The sequence below is a fragment of the Apteryx rowi genome, unplaced genomic scaffold (assembly GCF_003343035.1).
Source record: "Apteryx rowi isolate R43461 unplaced genomic scaffold, aptRow1 scaffold_133, whole genome shotgun sequence".
Taxonomy (NCBI): domain Eukaryota; kingdom Metazoa; phylum Chordata; class Aves; order Apterygiformes; family Apterygidae; genus Apteryx; species Apteryx rowi.
The window spans coordinates 1,359,264-1,373,923 of NW_020447564.1; positions in this window are offsets into that span (position 1 = coordinate 1,359,264).

A 14,660-nucleotide genomic window follows, 5' to 3' on the forward strand; every position below is an offset into this window, starting at 1 on the left:
AGGACTGGAGCTGACTGAGCCCTCGCCTCTGCTTTCAGGAACTTGGAAACGCGAAGGAGCGTCGTTTTTGCAGTTTTCCTCGTTTTGAAGTAAGCTGGTTATTTCTCTCACCAAGGCATCTTGAAAACTTAAACCAATGTAGGCACATAAATTATTGCCAGGGTTAAAATGTATCAGATGTTTCCTTTAGAAAAGACGCCTTCCCCGAATCTGTGACTGTGGAAGATTGATGGTCTCTGTTTTAGCAGAAGTGGGAATTTTTATGTGGAGTGAAATCACGTCAGTGTTTTCAACATGTGTAGTTTGCTGGACAGATGCAAAGGCCTACATCTGAAAATCTTCACTTTATGTCTCCTCACAGTCTTTAAGGTACAGGTTGCAGCCGGGACTGTCTGTTCTGTAAAGGTGATGTATAGTAGACCTTGTGAAATCCCAGGTTCGGCTTTGTGGCTGCAGTGATGTTAAGGCAGAGAAATTAGGGTTTCACTAACCCAAATACTTGAGTCCTGCTGGGGTAATATTCGTGCAAATGTTGCTCCGTGTGCTCAGCCTATTTGATTAGCTGGCTCCTATAAAAGCTCAAGTTTGTCGGAGGCAACTAGCTGGGGAGCGCCAATGTGATGGGATGACGCCAGCCAGAGTGAGGTGTGAGGTCTCTTGTTCAGCATCTCTAGCACGCCAGGCTTGTGCGTAAGGCAACCTTCCTCAAGGTTTCTTACTGAGATAGTGATCAGGAACATGCTTTTCTGAGGTTACAGCCTTAGCCCCTCTAACTTGATAAACTTGAAAACACAGGTTTCTCTGTAATTACTGTCTGTGTACCTTCATTTTAGGATCAGCAGAATTGCCTGACGGGCTCTGGGCAAAAGTCTGTCTAGTGCAATATCCTGTTTCTGACAGAAGCCAGCACCTTGCTGGCCATTTTGAGGGAAAAAAGAATCCCCTAGTGGTCAGAGGAGAAGTAATGCCTCTCACATGATCTTTGGGAGACAAGTACTGGCTTAAGCCCTGAAGAATGAAATTTAACATCTCTTTCACAGAGTGCATCACAAACTCAATACTGCAGAACAAAAAAGGTACAAGAAACCTCACTCTGTTATTAAACAAAAGGGAGAGCTGTGTCCTCCTGTAACCCCATCCTTTGCTTTAGTGTTGGAAAGGATGGAGATTCTGTGGCCTTCTCTTTGTAAGCAATCGGACTACATCAGTAGCTCTCAGTCTTTTTCTTTGCTTTATTTTAATACTCCAAAGTGCTATTGCATTCCTGCCAGCTGACATAAAATAGAGGAGTGCCTAGGCTACTTGAACGGATGGGAGAGGTAGGTCTGGCACTGCCTCAGCTACCTGCTGTGCCCACTCCCTGCACACCCCCAGTTTGAACCCACTTAGGAAGAACTTCTCAAACTGGGGGCAAGCCCCCACGAAAAGGACATGTGAAGCAAGAGAGAGCATCACTGCAAGTAGGGATTGCGCAGGGATGGGATGAGGATGGAGCAGCACTGAGGGGCCGGAGCGAGCTAGGGGAGGGACTGGCAACACAGAGAGCTGGAGAGGTGCCCTTGTCTGTCAGGAGAAGTGAGAAATTGTTTTGGCATGGTTTGCCTCAGTGCAACTTCACTTAAACAGATTAGATCAGAGTCTCAATCTTACTGAGTGCAAAGGAGAGGGCAGTCTATTAAGATGACATTAAAATTGCCTGGTGGTTTTGCATATGCAGTGCCAGCCCTAGTCCCGCCAGAAATTAGAGCAGCCTGGCTTCTGCCCTAGCCTGTGCCAGTTGACTGGGGTCTGAACTGCAACAGCAGCTCAGAAATGGCTTGTTCTTCCAGAAGGTGGCAGGGAGGAGTGTCCAGCTAGCTTCATCTCTGACTGTCCGGAAGCTCCCTTTAGGCTGGAATTCAGTATAGCCAAATCCAGGTCCTTTACACCTCTTGAATAGCCCGAAAGCAGTGATCCCCATGAAGAAAATAGTTTTCATTCATGTTATAGTCATGAGCCTTATTAATATTCCAAGGAGAGTATTCTCTTTTAACTACCCGGAAGTATACACCATCAGTTACATAAGGAAATAAGCCATGAATCATCGTTACATATTGTGATTGGACAGATATAAAGCATAATAAATTTCCGGAAGCTCCAAAATGAAAAATGCCATTTTTATAATGGCATAAGTATAGCCACTGTATAGCATTAGAGATACTACTTTTCCCTTTAAATTTCCGCTCTCTTGCATGTGAAGCCAAAGGTCATTAAGCAAATCAAATCTGTAAATTAAAATGGGACACAAGAAATTTTATATACTCATGTGTAGTAGCAATGGCAACAGAAAATAATGATAAATATAGAAGTACATACGATTAAATGGAAATAATTCCTTTTAATTCTTAACATTCTGTCAGCTTTGCAATGAGTGTTATCCTTGTCACTACCAGAATACTAATAGTAGAGCAAACAGTAAATCATGTCCTTCACAATATGTATAAGAATACCAAGAAGTGAAAAATCACAGAGGAAAGGAGAAAGAATGTTAGAATGGACATAGAAAATCTCAGATAATGCCTTTTTTCTGAATTCTTTAGACAATTTGCATCATCCTAGTTGTTTGTGTCAGTGTAAAGAATGTAGTATTTTGTTGTTTCTGAAATAAATATTTGGTAAGAATTTCTGCCCTCTGAGTTTGTAGACACCACCAGGGAATTCTTCGGTTCTGACATTATTATTTTATGTAAATGCCTTTCCTTGTTCACAAGAAGGAATTGTCCTCCCATTGAAACCAGTAGATTTCCGCTAACCATCTTCAAAGGAAATAGGATTAGGCTCTGATTTGCAAGACAGTATTGGAGGATATGTTGCACCAAATCTCAACTGTATGGATGATGATAATAATAATAATAATAATAATAACAATAAAGCCAATGATTTAATTAGGTTTTCCTTTCTTAAGTCAATGTGAGTTGGAAAAGAATCTTGAAAAATTGCAACATGTTAGGAATATAAATTTATTATAAAATTCAGTACATTTTTAGGATTAATTTTTCCTGTGTAGTTTCAAAATTGTACAACTTATTTCATATCTGACATAGAGACACTCGGGATAAAAAACACTGGCCTCCCGGCTTTCAGTCAAACATTTAAATCTTCTCAGAAAATCTACAACACCTAGAATGATACGTAAGATTGACAGAGCTGATGTCAATTCCTTCCATGTATTTCAGCTGGAAGAATTAATTGCCAGATTGCAAAGACATTTCCTAGAAATACTTATTTCAAAAACTGAGGCCAGATACTTTCTGTGCAACAATTACATGTACTGTGGCTCAGCTGGGTAAGGTGGTATTGTTTGTACATAAGCAAATTCTTTGCTCATAAGCACACTTGAGAAAAGTGTTAGAGACAGTGTTATTGCTATCTTGCGAAGCTAGAACTGAGGGGCCTGTTGGAGACCTTGAATACGTTGTTGGACTCTTCCCTACAGCCTCTATAAAACATAAGAGAGAGGAAAGAGGAGGTAGCAATGTTAAAGGGATTCCTGAGTGCAACGGACATGTATTCTCTAAAGCTAATGTGCTGCTCTTAGGTTGCAGTTCTGCCTGCTGAACTCTAGTCCATACCCAGAGAAACGCATAGCCATAGTTTTAAAGACTTTGGAGCAGGCACAGTACAGTTGCTTTGACTGCCCATGCTGGATGCTCAGGCTAAGTGTAGGCGTAAGCTTTTTGCTGGACCAGGCTAAAGTGCTCAGCTCATTTGGTTTGCAAATCTAAAGATTACACGACTGCTGGCAGGCGAAACAGGAGGACATCCTCTCCACAGAACTTTCTCCTCTATTTAAGTACATACTGATAGAGAGCTTTTTGGTGGGATGAAGTGAAAGTATGTTAATGTGTTCCACTCAATGATAGGGATTATCCTTTAGAAAGAGAGATGGCTGGCATCCATCTGTTTCCTGCAGCAGGTATCTGCATATTATCTGCTCTGACAGATCACATCCAATCCTGGAACTTACGTTCTCTATGGAAGTGATTTATAAAAATCGCAAGAGTCATGCAAGTTCAGGATTATGATTGTAACACTGATTTTCTCTGTCACGATCCATTAAAAAAAGAACCGTACTCTGACAAGTAGTGTTTTTTAAAGTGTGTCTCAACCAGGCAATCTTGTTTGCATACCACTGATTTCATTTTGCTATTAAAACAATACTTAATCAAGTAATGAACACCAAGGCCTAAGTCCAGATCTTGGATCTCCATTCAGGGTCCAAATTCAGAGAGCGTAACTTCCATCTAAATTCATGTATCTTCTCTTGTCTGTTGATTGCCTGAAGGCCTCTTGAGATGTCAGTGCAACAGGAAACCCTTGATACAAGCACTTAAGTGGAGTTAAGCCCTTTGAATCTGAATCCTGGACCCATCACAGGGCTTTACAGGCAATGAGAAAATGGAGAAATTGCTGTAATGTCTGTTGGGAGTAGGAGAGGACTCTGAAATGTTTATGTGGGGTTCTTCTTAAGATATATATTAAAGTTGCAATAGGAGGTGAGTCCTACGGCCATGAAACATCTTTAAAAATTCCATTTCCAAGCATCAGGTGTTTGCTGCAGTGACTTTAACTGAGAATTTAGATAACAAACGTGTTAACATTTTTTCATGCAGTGTTGGTTACTTCTTTTACTTGTGACTGTGTTTTGCTGGAGTATCCCCAGCGCAGAGGAAATCGATTATCAGCTGAATTTAGATCTCCAGATCTGAAGCTTCATTTACATATTTATATAGGCATGTGTATTGGTGCCTGTGTATGTATACACAAGCACATACATACATGATTTTGTACGTGTAAAACCTGCTTTTCTGTGCTCAACAATGCTGCATGACACCTGAACACCTCACAGCTGTTGCTAAACTAAGCCGTTCAATGCTGCTGTGAAGGGAGGAGAAACCTACTCAAACTTCAGAGGGGAGAAAACAAAAACGTAGGGGCCAAGGCCTAATTTCTCTTCTGCTGCAGAACACAGGACTTGATTTCCAGAAGGATAAAGCATACACGATTCCTTTGTTTTCTGTTGCTCTCGTATTTCTCATTCAGCTTACATATTCTTTCAGTAAAACTCTGTGATGGCATAAATGTTTATTGTGTTATTTATATATTGTTTTTTATTAAATAAATGAGCCATACCAACCCCCCTCCCTTCCCCTGGACATTAATCCTTTCAGGATTAGGGTCCACATACATCAGAGGGCTGTAATAAGGAAAACCAACATTGCAGCTTTCATCATCGCTAGAAGGGAGTTGCAGTGAGTTACAGCTGCTGGATTGTATATCTCACCAATGGAAACCACAACAAGAAGTGAAATAAGTAATTAAGTCACTCAGCACCACGTTCCTCTCCTCTCATCACTTCCCTTTCTTGCCTTTGGTTACCTCCCTTCCGGCACCGCTGTTTTTCTGCCTGTATCCTGTGGCACAAACAGGCTTTCTTGCTTTCAACCTCCAGCATTCAAGGCCACGTGCACACAACCGGACCTCAGCTCTTCACATTGTGCCCACCATCTGATCTGAAATCCAGAGCAGCCATCACTGGCGCCACTTATCCCCACGCAGGATTTCTGCAAAGCGCTACAGGCAGCGGCCATCCCTCCGCCACCGTTTTGCAATCTGACACTGTGCCTCTTGATGCGGCAGTACATGTGGTGAAAAAAAGCAAATCGTCTTCACCATGGTTTTTGGTATTGCTGCCCCAAGCCCTTGGAAGGTGAACGGGGACAGGATTTGGCAGTGGCTGCGGGTGGCTGCGGAAATGGGTGGAGTTGGGCGGCTGCGGTTGGGTCTGGGAGGCAGTGGAGGCTGCAAAGGGGAAGTGGCAAGCGAAATGCCACTGTGACGCCGACTGATGCGGGGCATCCTGCCACGGGCTCCTGATGTGCCCCAGGGAGCTACGCCCTGGAGGAGCCTTCGCTCGGAGATGTTTGTATGGGAACGTAAAGGGGAAGCGTGAACTTTTGCCATTCTGACCCCTTCATCCTGGATGACTCATGGATGAGACGGGGCAGATACATCCCTACAGGACTCTGGGATTTCCTGCCCCGTCTGATCACACCAGAGCTGCCTCCTAGCCTCGCTTGTGGCTTTTGCAGGGCGGTCTGTGCACTGGTGCATGTGCTGAAAAAAGCCACAGGTATGTTTTGCTCAAGATGTTTGTTTTCGTGTTGAGGTCTGGGGATCTGGGTCTAGGCTGTATAATTCTTTTCATGCAGCAATTAGATGTATACCTTTTCTTTTTTTTTGAAATTTGATGAAAGCCTACTCTAGTAATACAGGGAGTAAAAAACATGTATCTTTTTTTTTTCTTATACATATCTTTCTTAAAGTGAAGAAGCTTAAGCACAGTATCTTATGCTAAGACTCATGTCGGATATAGCATCAATCAGTTACTGGATGTTAATGCCATTGGACGCACTCATCTCAGCCAGCTTTTCCAGGACACTATCCCAAATATCTGCTGCTCAGTGACAATGACAGCAAATCCTGCCCAGTTACTGCAAATTGACCACATGACACATAGAAAATAATATCCACCCTGATACCTCTTCAAAAAGAACAGCATTCATTTTATTCAATTGGTAATTTGCATCACTTTCCCATGTTCAGCCCTGGCTTAGTGACATGGATGTGCAATTCAAGTGTAGAGATGAAAAGAGCATTACATATCTGTTGCTCCTTTTAGGAGATAAATATGTGGGGAATAAACCACGAAGTGGCTCTCTATTGCCTCTTTCCCACATATGCTACAAGCTGGCCAGCAAACTCCTTCCCTCAGTAGACCAAGGGGAGCAAGGACTGAATTGTCCCTTCCCAAACAGCTGCTCTTTCTCTGGCTTGGGATGTTTCTGGGAACAGTGGAGGACTCCACCCCTTGCCATGGCCTCCGTTCTAGGGATGCAGCCCAACTCCAAGAAATCATCCCTTGGTCCCCACCACCCTCAAAATTCCCACTAAAATATTGGAATTCAGCACAGTATGTATCATGGCTCCACGTCATAGGTGTAATTCAGTCTGCATTTTTTCTTCACTGATCATTAGTTCCTCAAAGTCAAAACAATACCAAATTAGCAACTACATTCAGCACAAAGGCTGCCAGCTTCCTTTTGTTTACTTTTTCATTTGTCTGCAGCCATTTCCTGGCTTTAGAAAACAGCGTTGTCTATGACTTGTAAATAAAATTAGGTCAAATAATAAAAACTGTTAATGGCAACATAATCGTTTTATGTCAAGTGATTACAAAGAGGTAAACAGAATATTATGATTTTAGGATATGTAGCAATGATACAGAATGCATTCCATAGGCAAAGGACACATGCAGAAATCTGGGGCAGCAAACTACAAAGAGCAGTTAAATGGCATATGGATCTGTTCATGTATTGATGCCCAAGAATCAAATATAATCTTCCATTAGATCTTTTTAAACTCCCATCCTTTATGCATATTGTCTAACAGAGAGAACCCATTAAATCAATAGTGAATTAGCTAAGTGACAAACATGATCAAAGACTCATTATGCATGAAAATTTCATTTCACTGGCTAGGGAATTGCAAGGGGGGAGACTGTGTCTCTCTGGGTTTCCTTTGTGCTTCTGCTGCCGTATAAAGAGAATAGGGAGCTTCTGAGTCCCCACAGCAGACATAAGGGAGCAAGGGATGCCCCCGCAGTGTGCCAGCACCTGTGAGAAGCAGTGCGACAGCCCCTCTGACCCCAGTGCTGTCCTCACGGCCGTGTCCACAGCAGGGTGTCAGGGCTGGGGTAGTTTTAGGGATGGGGAGGAGAGGCCAAGGCAAACTACATTCTTGCGGTGTTGAGATGATAGGCTGTTTTCTTTGGAGTTAGGGTGAGCTGGTCGGTGCGACAGCCACCCATGGGCTTCTCCAGCCTGCGCTGAGGCCACTGATGACACTCATGGCTCAGCAGCCCTGCAGAGGCAGTGCAAGGAGCCAGCCCTTCAGAGAAGATGCAGCCACGATCCTACAGGGAGAAGCAAGGCAACATATCAGTGCAGCCACTTTCCCCTACCAATGAGAAGCCCATGCTGTGCTGAGTAATGCCAACTGTTGGAAAGAGCTACCATCCCCAGCAAATCCCTGCAGACGCTGTAAGACTCCTCCCTGTCCTCCCCGAGCTATGGTGAATCAGAAAATCTGGCCCAGTGCCTAAAACCACTTTTAAACTTGTCTCTCCTTATCTCTCCTACAGAACTGGAATACTCTTTCCTGCCTCCCAAGAATTATACAAAAATAATTCTTCTCAGATCTGCAGAATGCTTTGCTGACACTAATTGTGTTATAAGAAAGAAACAAATATATTTTTAATGGAACAGGGCACTCATTTCTCCGAGGGTCTGTTACCAAAATAAAAGTAGTATTCAATGCTAATAAGAGGAGCAATGTGACCTCTGCCTATTTCCTGTTGCTTTAGCAAGGCCAAATCCTTCTCACTTTACCTTAGCTTGTGCTAATCACCAAGAGGGCTCCACACACAGGAGCTTTTGCCAGCGCATGAGCCTACAAAGATGATACCACTTAGCCTGCTTAGAGTCAATCAGATGCTACTGCAAAACCACCGGAAATTATTAACCTTCTCTCTCCACTCATCTACCATTGCCATGATATTGTCCAAAGTCTTGTGTCTGATCCCACCACACTTCCCCTCAGCCCCCAACACCACTATCACTTGCCGCGGGCAGATGTGGCAGGTCTCTTGTAGTCATCTCCCCCTTCGGACCTAAGCATGAAGCTTAAGAACATTGCTATACCAGGGCTTTCCTTGCCTTTTTGGCCTTGCTTGACAAAAAGGAGGGGGTTGTTTGGGGCTCCCTTCTCCCCACTCGCCTTGACCCCCATGGTCAGGTGGCACCCACTGAGTGTGCCTGGGCTCTCCTGTGGGGCCCAGGAGAGCTCAGTGTCCAGCTCCCACTGGCTTCACACAAGATGGCATGGAAAGTGTTCATTTTTAAATAGGTGAGCTCTTAGGGGATGCTCCTCCCTCCCCCTGAAATTTTCAGTATGATCCACAGCCTGAGGTTGCAGCTTTGCGCACATTCAAAGGACAAACGTGACAGCTGGATTTCTAGGTTTTCAACCTGACCATCACAAAGGCAATGTTCATATGAGAGAAAAGACAGGGGAAAAGGTTAAAAGGTGCTTCTTGCCACAGCTTTATCTAGTGCGATCTGTGGCTATCGTTCATGAAAGAGAAGAAGCCTGCTTTGCTTTGGAAAGGGAAGCAGACCCTTTCTGTAGCACCACCAAGTGGTTGAGTGTCTGCAGAAAAATCTGTCAGCAAAAAACAAAGCACGCAGCTGTGCTTCACAGCAACACTTACCAACTACTTTACAGCATTTGAAGTGGTAAATCTTATTCTCTGCGTGCAAGCCTGGATATGAATTGGGATTAGCTTCACTGAAGCCAGTCAGAGTGTGGGCGAGGACAGTATCAGACATGCTGAACTCAAAGCTGTAGGAAGGAGGCTGACAAAACCTTAATTCCTATTCACTGTTATCATGGGTGAACTGATGTTTCCAGTTGCAGATCAGGACCTTGCTGCATTAGGAGTGCTACAGGCACGAAGTGAAAGCCAGGTCTCTGTTTACAATGTTTTTCTTTGGAAAAATGGTATCAAGAATCAGTAGTAGATGAGATCTTGTCATGCTTTTTGAGCAGAGTTTACCTTTCTTCTCTGAAAAAAATTCTGTGTGAATTTGTAATCAGATTTTGAGACCTTTGTTTTCATTGGAAATGAACACAGCCTATGGTTCCTGGTTCTGGGAAAGGCTCCTGGTGTTAAATTGCCTTGTATCAGTGAAAAATGATCAGTGAAACTTGTTCATATTGCATGACATGTGCCCCCCTGCAGCAGTCTGTACGCCCCCTGCTCACTTCTCCCATTGCCCAGTACCTTGCTGCCAATGCCACATCATGCTCGTCTCATCCCTGAGCAGTGGCAGCAGAAGAGGCAACATCAGTAAATGGAGAAGAGAGACGTTTTGGGGACTCTGCATACTGCTGTGTGCTACTCAAGGATGACTCCTTTGCTTTGAGGCTTCTTGTGATGGAGGGGTCCTATAACAGCTTTCCTGCCCAATCTCACCCCAGCCACAAAGGGATTTGCAGGGAAATGGAGTGCCTGGGGTGTCCCTTGTAAAACGTGGCTCCTGGGGTAGTCCTTGGGAGCACACAAGCACCCAGCGCGTGAGAGTGTCCACGTTGCCACTCATATGGTCCTGATTATGAACCAACAAATCTAATTCATGGAAAGATTAAAAATACATCTCCTGGGACCAGACCATGAGGCTACATCTGTGTAAAATGAATGTAAGCAGGCTTCATCACACCAGCAAAGTCCCCATGCCTGGGATAATTAGGCTTTAGTACGGCATACTGTGGAATATGCCTCTCAGCTGTCACATCCCCCCTTTGATTGCTGCATTCATCAGTTGTAGGTATCATTAGGTCTCAGCCCACAACAATTTGCTTCTTGGCCAAAAGGGAGGACCCTGAGACTTGTGTTCACGACAAGCACCGACCTTTTACAGTGTCTCAGCAATGTTAGCCCCATTCTATCTCCAAAAAGACAAGAACCAAAGGCTTCTCTGCCCATCACAGGTGCAAAGAGCCACAGGAGAAATAAAAGAACATCCTCTTCTGTACTAATAAACATTCCTGTGCTTAATAAAGCTTAATAAAGCAGATGCTGGATGGCCAGTCTTTTTGCCTGCCTACAAATGTGCAATGCAGCCAGAGACGCCTGAGGAGCTGCTGTTTGGAAATGCAGCAGAAGACTGTGGACTCCCGATAACAGGGACTTGCTTTTGGAAACACATTTTTTAGCACAACAGGCAAAGCTCAAAGGAGCCTTTTCAGTCTGAGGTGAAGCTTTGCAGATTAACTTTTCAAGAAAAACAGCTCCAGTGGTATGGTTGTTGGACTCGGATCCTCCAGTGCTGGGGAGTGCCAGGACCCTGCAGAAGTATAACAGAATATTTTTATTTAAAAGAGAAACAGCAGCAGACCAATACCTGTCACAAGCAGACTTGTAATTTTTGGAAACGTAGTTTTCAGAGGAGGTGACTGTGCATGGCTGCCACTGCATTTGATGGGAGCAGTGGGTATTCAGCACTCCTGAAAAGAAGGTGAGATTGACCCTGAGGGAAAGTAGATAAACTGTCATGGCAGTGTCTAATTTCCAAGGGATAATTATAACCAATAATAACTGCATGTGTGTGTGTCCTTACTGGCGAACAGCAGTAAGCCTATATATGAGTATATATAAAAACAATAGTATCTACATGTATGTATGTACACATGCAAGCTCATACTGCTTAAATAGCTATTCTAGAAATCCTGTCAATGTTAAACATCAGTATTAAACATCCTTTCTTGTTTATTTTGATGCTTGAGGGCCTGCAAGTAATACCAAAGCCAAAGTTGACAAGGAGCTGGAATAATTTTCACTGATAGCTCTAAAACATGTAATCATGGTGGAGGACATCATTACGTTTAAACCAAAGTCAAGCTGCCTGTTTTAACACAAAGCTGTGCACCCCATTGTAGCTCTAGCCATCTGCAAGTATTCTATATTTAAAATGGAAAAAGGCCTCAGGGGAAAGTGAACCAAATTCACCATGGGTACAAACAGGCATGGATCCTTTGAGGTCTATGGAACACATTTGCTTACACCGGTAATGGATTTAATCCACAGACCTTTGTTCTTTATGAGACCTCATTTTTCTTTGTGTTTATGCCAGTGTAACTCCATTTTGATAGAAATGATGCTAATTTATACTAGTGTAAGTCACAGGGAATTTTTATTTTCTTTTCAACAGAGATGCTAGATAACAACATTCAGAGCCTGTTTCCTCTCCTGCTTTTCTCTAGTTTTGCTGCAGGTAAATCCCCTCTGATTTTTATAGATTTTCTTCAGGTTCACTTAGTCTCAGTGAAAAGGCAGTCAGGCCTTCGGTGCCCAGATCCAATCCCTTCGCCTTGGAGTGGATGTTTTCCCCTAGTACGTATCCCATGCCTGGTGCTGGGGATTGCTCTGTTCCCTTCCCCCTGTCACTGCAAGCCATCAGAGCCACCACCATGCTGGCAGGGAAGGGCTGCATCCTTCGTAGTTCGTAACTGCTGCTTGTTAATTGTCCAAAGATTGGAGACCGAGGGGTCAGGCTCCATGCGCACGAGGCAGCCCTTCTCTTCCTCGGGGGCTGGCTGCGCAACCTAATTTTCCCTGGAGGAATAGCTTGTAGTTAATAACATAGGCCATGTTGATGTAACTAGGTAGCAAATCACAGAATGGTTTAATAGAATAGTAGTGTGCAAGTAATAGGCAGCGTTGCGGAGCGTCAGAGCCGATCAAAAGGGCGTAAGATTTGGTGGTCCAGAGAGCAGACCAGAATGAAGGTAGCCTCATCTCCGCAGGCAATGCAGTTAGCAAGAGCAAACATGCATCTATCTTTGTCTCCTTCATTATCACATTTTGCCTCTCTGGACTTAAACTTTCACTGAATTCCACAAAAAGCAAATTTCTATTTCCTTAAGGAGCCAGTTTTGCTTGCTGAAAATTGGCCGCAGAACAGGCAGACTGATTTGAACTGTTGACTTTATACAGGGTACTAAAAAGAGAGGAAGGCAGAAAAGGCTACCTAAGCATCATGCCAAGGGTGCAGTAGAAAAGGCTAAAGTACCAGCTGCCTTCCTTAAATGCCTGTCCTCTTGCTGACTGATGTCTTTTCCCCCGGTAGCCCCGGCATTAGCCCTCTCGCTGGCTGAAAAACGAGTCCCCGAGGAGCCTGAATTAAAGATGCCCGTACAAAAGCCACAGGGCCTGACCCCTTGCAGCTGTGCCGGGGCTAGTGCTGCTTTGCAGTGCCATGGGCGCAGGGCAGAGCCGGGGGCAGGGAAGGCAGGCGGGGGCCCTGGGGGCTGCTCGCCACCTCTCTCAGGGACACCTGGCGTACCACCTCCGCCTCACGCTCCGGTGCTCCCCACTCCCAGGGCGCAAAAAACCCACGGCTCCTTTCAAGAGGCGATCGGCATGGGCCCGACAAAGAGTGGCATTAAATCCGCAGCTGCCCAGGAAGAGGCTTTCTCCGTCGGGGGGTCATTAGCGAGGAATTCGGACAAGAGACCTCAGCGAGGGACCCACGCTGCTGTGTCACCTCCACTTAGGCGACTGGAAGGAGGCATCCGCACCTATTTTTCTTCTTTTACATAAATCACTCAGGCCACTCTTTATCCGGGGTGGACTGTCATGACTCCGCGGACCCAGTTTAGCTCCTCAGTTTTATGAGAGGTAGGTGACCCGCCGCATCCACTGCATCTGGCTGCACGACCAACAGCGCTCGGGCTGCGTACAGACTGGAGGAAACATTGGGGGTCATGATGGCGGTGAGGCCAAACACCCCTATTGCAGCTCTCCCAACCACCGTGAAGTTGCACCGAGGGCAAATTTGAACTGACAAGGGCCAACTTTTCTTCCCAGTTACCCCAGAGAGAATCTGGAATAGCTTTATTAGCCCCTAAGGAGTTATTTGGGATTTGCACAGGCATAAGTGAGAGCAGAATCTGGCACCAAGTTTAAAGAAGCAAAACAAAGAGAGATTTATGTAAAACTGGAACAGTGGCAGCCAGCACATAAAGGCTATATAGTCCCAAGTTTTGAACAGAAAAGAAACATAAAGCAGAAAACTTTTGAGGTGACTAAATATATTTTGTTCTTGAATCCTCTGTGGAACCAATCAGTCCTTTGCCTTATAAAAACAGATGCAACAGGTGTTAGTTTGAAGACTTTTCTGCCTCAGGCTAAGGGCACTAATGAGAAGTTTACGGTCAGTGAAACCTAGCAGAGAAACCAGGATTACAGCGGCACAGTCCTGGTCCACTACCTCAGCAGCCACCTGGAGCAACGCCGGCAAGCAAGGGAATTTATACCAACCTCTCGAAAACTTTGCATGCCTGATCGTCATTCACGTTATCGCTGTCTAAATAGCCTCCTGCTGGTAGCATGATGTACTTCATCGGTGGCTGCTCCTGATCTCTAAACCTCACTCCCTCCTTTCAAGGCAAAGATGAGGAGGAGTGTTCTTATCTGATTTTCTCTTGATTTCCTACTTTACTCAGATGTGCTTCCTGTGTCTGTTCTTTGGGCACATCTACTAAATTGAGGCTCTTTAAGACAGCCAAAGACAAATTGCCTCTGAGGGACCGGTGCTAGCCAAGCTAAAGCATGGGGATTTGCACACTAGGCAAACAGCAAGATGTGGAGCCAAGAGTGGAATTTTCCAAGCTGCCCAGGGGAAGTGGGACTGGATCCCATCAGAATTGCAGCAAGCCTTGGCAACCTTGCTTTTCCTCGCCGCCTTTGGGCAAATCCCAGCACAACGCTGGATTCCAAATCTTGCATGAAGCAGGACGCGCTGCGACTCCCCCAGGGCCAAGTAAGTGCTTCGTATTGCTATTGCAGTAGCTGCGTTGGAAGCTATAGACGAATCCCCTAGGCACAACCCCCATTAGCCTATGCAAGGGTGTAAGGAAATACAAGGAGAGTTTTGACATGGCCTGAAGATATTATCAAGCAGACTGCTGGCGGTCTGTCCAAGTCTGTGCAGGCAAAC